The sequence below is a fragment of the Lutra lutra genome, chromosome 6, assembly GCF_902655055.1.
Source record: "Lutra lutra chromosome 6, mLutLut1.2, whole genome shotgun sequence".
Taxonomy (NCBI): domain Eukaryota; kingdom Metazoa; phylum Chordata; class Mammalia; order Carnivora; family Mustelidae; genus Lutra; species Lutra lutra.
The window spans coordinates 61,034,979-61,041,914 of NC_062283.1; the positions used below are offsets into that span (position 1 = coordinate 61,034,979).

Sequence of the window (6,936 nt, forward strand, 5' to 3'; positions counted from 1 at the left end):
TAAGACATGCTTTTTCCATTGAAGTCTGTTATTTAAGAGGGACATTTATAGAGTATGGATTAGGGGAAAGCAGCATAGATGGGAGGCAGACCCTTTAAGAAATTGGCTTTAGCCTAAGAGGTCTATTTTTGAAGGGAATTTAATCAAAGCTTTTTTAAAATAGTTTTTAATTATAGGTTTGAAACTTTGTGTTATTTGTAATACCTTTTTAGAAGCATGAAAATAGCATTGCTCTCTGTACCAACTTTGTGCTTTTCCATTTGGTAAACACTGATTTTATTTCTCTCCGTGCCTGTAGGAGTAAACCAAGCCCACTCAGCACTTCCTGTTTATCTCCTGGTTTTACCTATGGTAGGTGGGACAAACCTGATCCCCAAAATAAGCTCCCTTGGATGACTTCTGCGTTTTCTGGTTAGGCGACTGGGCTGTCAATACTTGAACAATGAGTTTGGTTATTGAAGGCTTGTTCTGACATTACCCCTTCACACTGCGGGTAGAGAGGAAAGTCACTTAATGTAATGGTAGGGATAATATAATCGTGGGATTTATATTTAAGTGGGGGCATCACACAGTCCCTTTCTCCTGAGAAAATCAAAACATTTTCAACTTTTAAGCTTGGAACATGTGACGCGAGTGAACACAAAGATAGCAAATAAGCGGATTTCCTCTGGAAAGTCTCTGTGCTCAAAATATCTATTTTTTAAGGAAGAAAATTGAGTTATATATGTATTGAGTGACTAAAGTGTAAGCTTAGAAATATTTTATGTTTCCATCATAGTTTATTCTGCTTCGCATAAATCATCAGAGCCAACCATAATTTACCATTTACTAGGGCTTTTTCGGTTGTGTTATGCTCATGTCAGACACACCTTCGTACAAGTCCCTCCGGGTCAATAGTTTAGAAATTCTGCCTCTTCCATCCCCTTCTCCTCTCAACACTTATGGAAATATATGCTAATTGGAACAGAAGCAGGCTGCCCAACTAATAGGGTTAGACCACTCTTAACACAAGATTAATGAGATAGAAGCTTAAGGAAAAAAATAACATTTCTCAAGCAGTAAGGGTGTGGATGCCAAGTAAAAGCCAACACCCCTCCTGGATCAGTCAGACCCCACACTTTGTTTTCCCTTGACTTCACTGGAAGGATCTGAAGAGGAACTCTTGTCCATCCGGCCCTGCCGCCCTCGGGCTCAGCACAGCTGGCTCCCCCGCCTTCCTGAGGCCTCTACTCAGCACTCACCATTGTGGAAATCCAGACCACAGACTCAAGATGTATAAAAGTGCGTAAAAGAGGGCATTAGGAGACAGCGATATTTAAAGTCACAGATACTGGCAAGAAGATAGGTTTGTAAAACATTCTACATTGCCGCTGTGTGACTGAACCACAGTTCAGCAGACATTGAAAGGTATCAGGGGCTTAGAGACCGGTATTTGCCAAGAGGAAGAAAAGCCTAAGTAGCTTAACAATTTGCCCAGACTGTAATTGACATAGTGTGTGATGTATCCATATTACTGGGGATGAGGGGCTGGTTTCCTCTTAGATTTCTGCCCAATTGCAGATACTGTTAATTAAAATATGTTTTTAGGGGCACATGGGTGGCTCAGTCAGTTAAGCGTCTGTCTTCAGCTCAGGTCATAATCCCGGGGTTCTGGGATCAAGCCCCGCATCAGCCTCCCCACTCAGTGGGGAGTCTGCTTCTCCCTCTGTCCCTTCTCCCTGCTCCTTCTCTCTCTCTCTCTCTTGCTTTTAAGTAAATATATAAATAATGTTTTTAAAAATAGATTAAATAAAATGTGTTTTTATTGGAGCACTGGGATGGCTCAGTCGGTTGGGCATCCAACTCTTGATTCCCCATCAGGTCGTCATGTCAGGGTCCTGGGATTGAGTGAGCTCCACAGGCTTCCTGCTCTGCACGGAGCCTGCTTGAGAATTCTCTCTCTCACCCTCTCCCTCTGCCCCTCCCCCTGCTCATGTTCACTCTCTCTTTCTCTTTCTAAAATAAATGAGTAAATCTTAAAAAAAAAGAAAAGAAAATATGTTTGTATTGTTTTGGTTCGTAAATGGTTAAGCACTTCGTTTGCCTTAATTCTGTCATCAGGCCATGCCATTAAATAAGAAACACAGACAGAAGTTCATTTATAACTGTTCAAAGAATATGTCCAATGATGACAAATCCTTTGATAAAACATACTTTGGGTAAATGCCCAATTCAGCTCTTTCTGTTTAGACTCAATCTGGAACTCGTTCTCCCCTCCAAAAGTCAGAAGAGGCTAGTTCTGCAGCCGGCACAGTGTAGATGGATAGAAGCAGAACTCCAAGGCCTGGGAGCAGAGGGAGACTGGGAGCTACCGGGCTGTGGGGGCAGAGAGTGGCCTATGCCCGGATGGCACCTGACCTCCCTCTGCTCCCCTAGTGAAGAGTCTGGCCTTCTTTATTTCCCCTTTTGTGGTCTCTGGGAGACCAGAACACTGTTTTCAGTTACGGTGATGGTTAGGGATCTGCAGCAGGCAGGATGCTGGGGTCCAGAGAGGGCAGCCGGGGTAAGCAGGCCGCCTAGATAATGCTGGTCCAGCTGGGCTCGTGGCCACCTGGTTATGTGATGGAAGGTTCTTGCATTCCAGGGGGACGGGAGCAGCACCTCCGAGACTGCTTTCAGACGTTAAAATACACACCCACAAAACAGCCATCCCAGACCCCTAATCTTACTTTATGACCAGACTATAATTACATTACAGCAATTACTTGAATATTACATTTTTATTACTGTTATGTCATTATGTCTACTAGGGAAAAAATATGCCTACTTTAACCAATAAAATTCTTAATGACTCATTTAAGCTGTGTCTACATGAAACCCCTGACTTAAACATTTTGGTCAAAATAATTTTTCGGGCCTCGGGGCAGAAGAGGATTAACCTTCACCCCCATGATTGACCAAAAAGCAAGAAAACTTCCATTTGTAGATGTACCGCTGGAGATGGAGAAGTCCTAGCCCAGGCTAGTCAGAAAGTTATGATGGTTACACCTAAGAGCTGTATTTATAAAACCATCAATTCCTTTTCATCTGTTGATCGGTTTTAACTACTAACAAAAAGTAGAGCTGAGACCTCAGGAGACATCCACCTCTCCTTCTTCAAATGCTTGGAGGCACATTTGATATACTTCCAAAACGCTGAGTCGGTTCAGCTGCGGAAGGACTCGTTAGAGGGGGACTGGGCCAGTTTTGCAGCCCTTCCTCTCTGGGAGCCGGTGATTTAGTTAGAACTCACTCAGGTCACTCCCCAAATAAAGTTACTCATGCGTGGTCCTTACTTTTATAATCATTATAATTATATTTTACTTCATTACCTCTTTTTAGGTAGCGTCTCATTTTCTGTATGCCTTATCTTGCCTAACATTTCAGGCTGTCAAACGGAGTACGTTTTTGCAGCGGGGAGACCCTCTGACCCTAACCCCTTCCGGCTGAACCCAAACTGTGTCCTTTCCTAAGCGGCACGGGCCCAGACAAGCATAGCATGCTGTCTGTCTCGGAAATAATTCTATACCTTGAGAGCCAGCATTGAGGCCTTTGAATTTGAAGAATTGACCATATGAGCTGATGAAGTCAAACTATCCAGATTTAACTCCTTTTGACTTTTATTCACATATATTTTACCCCCAAATAGCCTACATATTGAACAAACACCCTCCTTCGAGAAAATGAAGTTGAGTACGGGTTTTGCTTCCCCTCAGTAAACCAAACCCAAGGTTTGTTCTTTGCTTCATTTTTCTTAATCCTTTTGGCAAATATATGTCCTATATAATTCAGTGCCTAATTCTAAAGTTATGTGCGTCTGCTGGACATATACACTGTTAAACATTCATGACTGCCTACAAATGTGAAAAGTATTACCGGGCCTATTTTTAACATTGTTTTGGCAAGGCTGTTGCTGGGCGGGTGGAGGGGGGGGATCCTATAGATTCTTAATGAGAAAACTGAATGATTCTTTGAAATGTGGTTGTGATTCCCTCCCTTATGGAGTGGTGATGTCATTGGTGCTGAGAAGCAAGGAATTGTAGAATTCCGCATTTGCCCGCAGGGTCTAGAGCTACACCAGAAGGGAAATGAAACTGCTCTTGAGGACGGTTTGTGCCGAACTATGCCTTTTCCCACTGCTCCGAGGACCACATACGTCCCTGCGTGGGACCCGTCTCACACACCTGGTTTGTCATCTTCCCTGCGTCATGGAAGGGCGCATTGTTGGCACATGGGGGTTTGTTGTTGTTGTGTTGCTATTTTGTTGTTGTTGTTGTTTTATGGAACTTGATCTGCCTGCTGGCTCTTTCTCTGTTCATTACGTGCATTTGTGTGATAGAAAATAACTGCCTTGTTCCAGCTGTTGGAGCAAGACAGGAATTCCCTCTAACTCACCTGAGTCCCCTGGGTCACTTAATTAGCAAGTGGCAAGAAGTTCAGAGAAGTCTGGCAGGGCGGGAGAACGTGGGTCTTTGAAGGTAGCCTTTCCTTCTGTCCTCACTCACACCCCCGGGGCCTCTCTCCAGACTTCCTTGCCCCACTCACCATTCGGCTCCTCCCTCTCCAGACCCAAGGGGGCACTAGACCTAGCGGAACAAGGTGTCAGGAAGTTTGGTTCTGGGCAGCAAGTGGGATGAATGGGGTATCAGGTCAGGGGGTTCATGGGAGCACGTGCTTCCAGCTCGGGCTTCACTTGCCAAGCCTTGTGTCCTGGTACAGCAGCTGTGTCGGCCAAGAGCAAGGTCCCTTCACTCAGAGGGAACATTGTTTCTTATTTCTTTACCTGGAGGAGGCACTTCTTGTCATTCTTCTACCCGGACAGGATACGTTTTTCTGGTTTGTATCAAGTTTCTGTGCATACTCGCAGGAGCCCTGGAACTGGACCTGGAGGAATGAGGCCACAACATACAGAGGGGGCAGAGTTCCGCGGCTTATGTGTTGGCTAGGTCGACCGTCAGTAGTAATGGTGTCATCACTTCTAGGGACAAAGTGCTACAGAAGAAGTTATTTTGTCCCAGACAGCAAGTCTGGAACTTCTCAAAGTTCTAGGATCACCCCTAGCTTCAGGAGGAGGCTGTTTTCATTGTCATTCAGCCTAAAGCCTGCAGAATCGTCTCTACAGAGAGAACTGGTTCTATTCAGATTCAAGACTAGTTTGGTTGGCCTAGCTGTTCTCCATCAATCTGCCATAAAACCATGGGATCACTGGGGCCTAGAGAAGAAAGAAGCCTTGAGCCCTATAAGGTCCAGGTGCCACTTTCCAAGATGGGACCACAAACTTGAGGCACTGTCCCTCACTGGCCTCAGTCCCCGAGCCTTCTTCTCCCCCCACATCCATTCTTCCCCACTTCTGGTGCTCTAGATCTTCATGGGGGGAGAGGATTCTGATTCTTGGGCACAGACCCACTGGTGTTCCACTTCCTTCCACAAGTCCTTTGGGGAAAGCTTTTCTACCATCAAAGACCCAGTGATGTCCAGCATTCACAGAGAAGGATTTGATGCCTCAGATCCTCTCCACTGGCCATCCATGATTTCCAGAGGCTTCCAAAGGAACTAGTCCAGTCCTTGACCCAGTCCCAACCAAGCCAGCACATGACATCCATTCTCACCAGTGCTAAAGGACTCTGCATTTTTGCCTTGGCTTCCAGGGATCCCTTCTAGTTCACTGAGATGATACAAGAACCCATTCTATCAATCCTTACTCCCCTCCCCCCAGGACACTCTTGTTTCCACTCTCTTCATCCTCTGATTGAGATCCAGCTTCAGCTTGGTGGAAGAAGTACCCTGGAGCCAACCTCCTGATTGTTTCCTCTGCAGAGAGGCTCCTGCTAGGGCCCTCCAGCAGCTCAGACTTGTGCACAGATACCCCAGCCCAGAGCTCTGTTTGGACGGTGATTCGGACTAGTGCCCATCTCTAAGACTGTGGAGACAGCCCTACCCTCCTTTCAGTTTTGCTAGCACCAGCCCCAGGCATCTGTTGATTCCTTTTTTCCGCCCTTCAGCCCCCACCGAAGTCCCAGATGCCTCCCAGCAAGGGCTGCACTAGAGACGACACATGGCATTTGAACCCACCCTCTGTCTTTGCAAGAAGGATATTAATTTGGCAGGTTAATTTGGTAAATCTATAAATCACGAATGGGGATTCTGACTTCACACTATTAATTTATGATGCTGCATATTAGTTTAACAGATTCCACAGAAAGAATTCATTTGTTACAATAATGTTTTTATAAACCTCAAATAAATATTGGTTTTCCTTTTGGAGACTGCCTCTCACACACTAATATATTATTCTTATATTACAGACTCACCTAAGATCTGAACAAGACACCATTTGATGTGACATTCCATCTTCCCGCCCAAGAATGTGGCCTGGAGAAGAGCCCCTCAGGGCTGGCCGCCATATTGCTCTTCTCGGTGACCAGTTGCATGTGCCATTTCCATTCACTGAGATATCGAGCTGACCCTTGATTAGTTCCAACCAATTAATTTTTGGCTAAGCTCTGTATCTACTAGCTACTGTCACATAACAAACACTCCCAAACTCAGCTTAACCCAGTAAAGCACTTATTGTTGATGAGTCCAGAAGTTGTCTACTCTTGGCTGGCTCCCTCATGCATCTCTGGTTTGCTGTGGGTTGGTAAGCAGCTGTGTTCTTCTTGGCTGGACACTTGGGAGTCAAGTGACTACATCTGATGTAGGATGGCCATGGTTGAGACCACTGGCCTCTTCTCCATGGTCTTGCCCTCCAACCTTAGGCTGATCATAGAAAGTTGGCAGGAATCTCTGAGAGAGAGGAAGCACACCAGGTCTCTTGAGTCCTAGGCTCAGAAGCGGTACCATGTCACTTCTGCCATTTTCTACTGACCATAACAAATCACAAGACCTGCCCAGATTCAAAGGTGGGGGGTGGCGGGG

At 45.5% G+C, this 6,936-nt stretch overlaps 1 protein-coding gene across 1 annotated transcript in view; it reads left to right on the forward strand.

Moving 5' to 3' along the window:
• Nucleotides 1-6,601, forward strand: part of SUPT3H (SPT3 homolog, SAGA and STAGA complex component) — a 566,769-nt gene extending 560,168 nt beyond the window's left edge. Inside the window, exon 13 of the mRNA XM_047733198.1 lies at nucleotides 6,324-6,601. The gene's annotated coding sequence lies outside the window, so the exon portion shown is untranslated. The remainder of the gene's footprint in view (nucleotides 1-6,323) is intronic.
• Nucleotides 6,602-6,936: the final 335 nt, after the last annotated feature.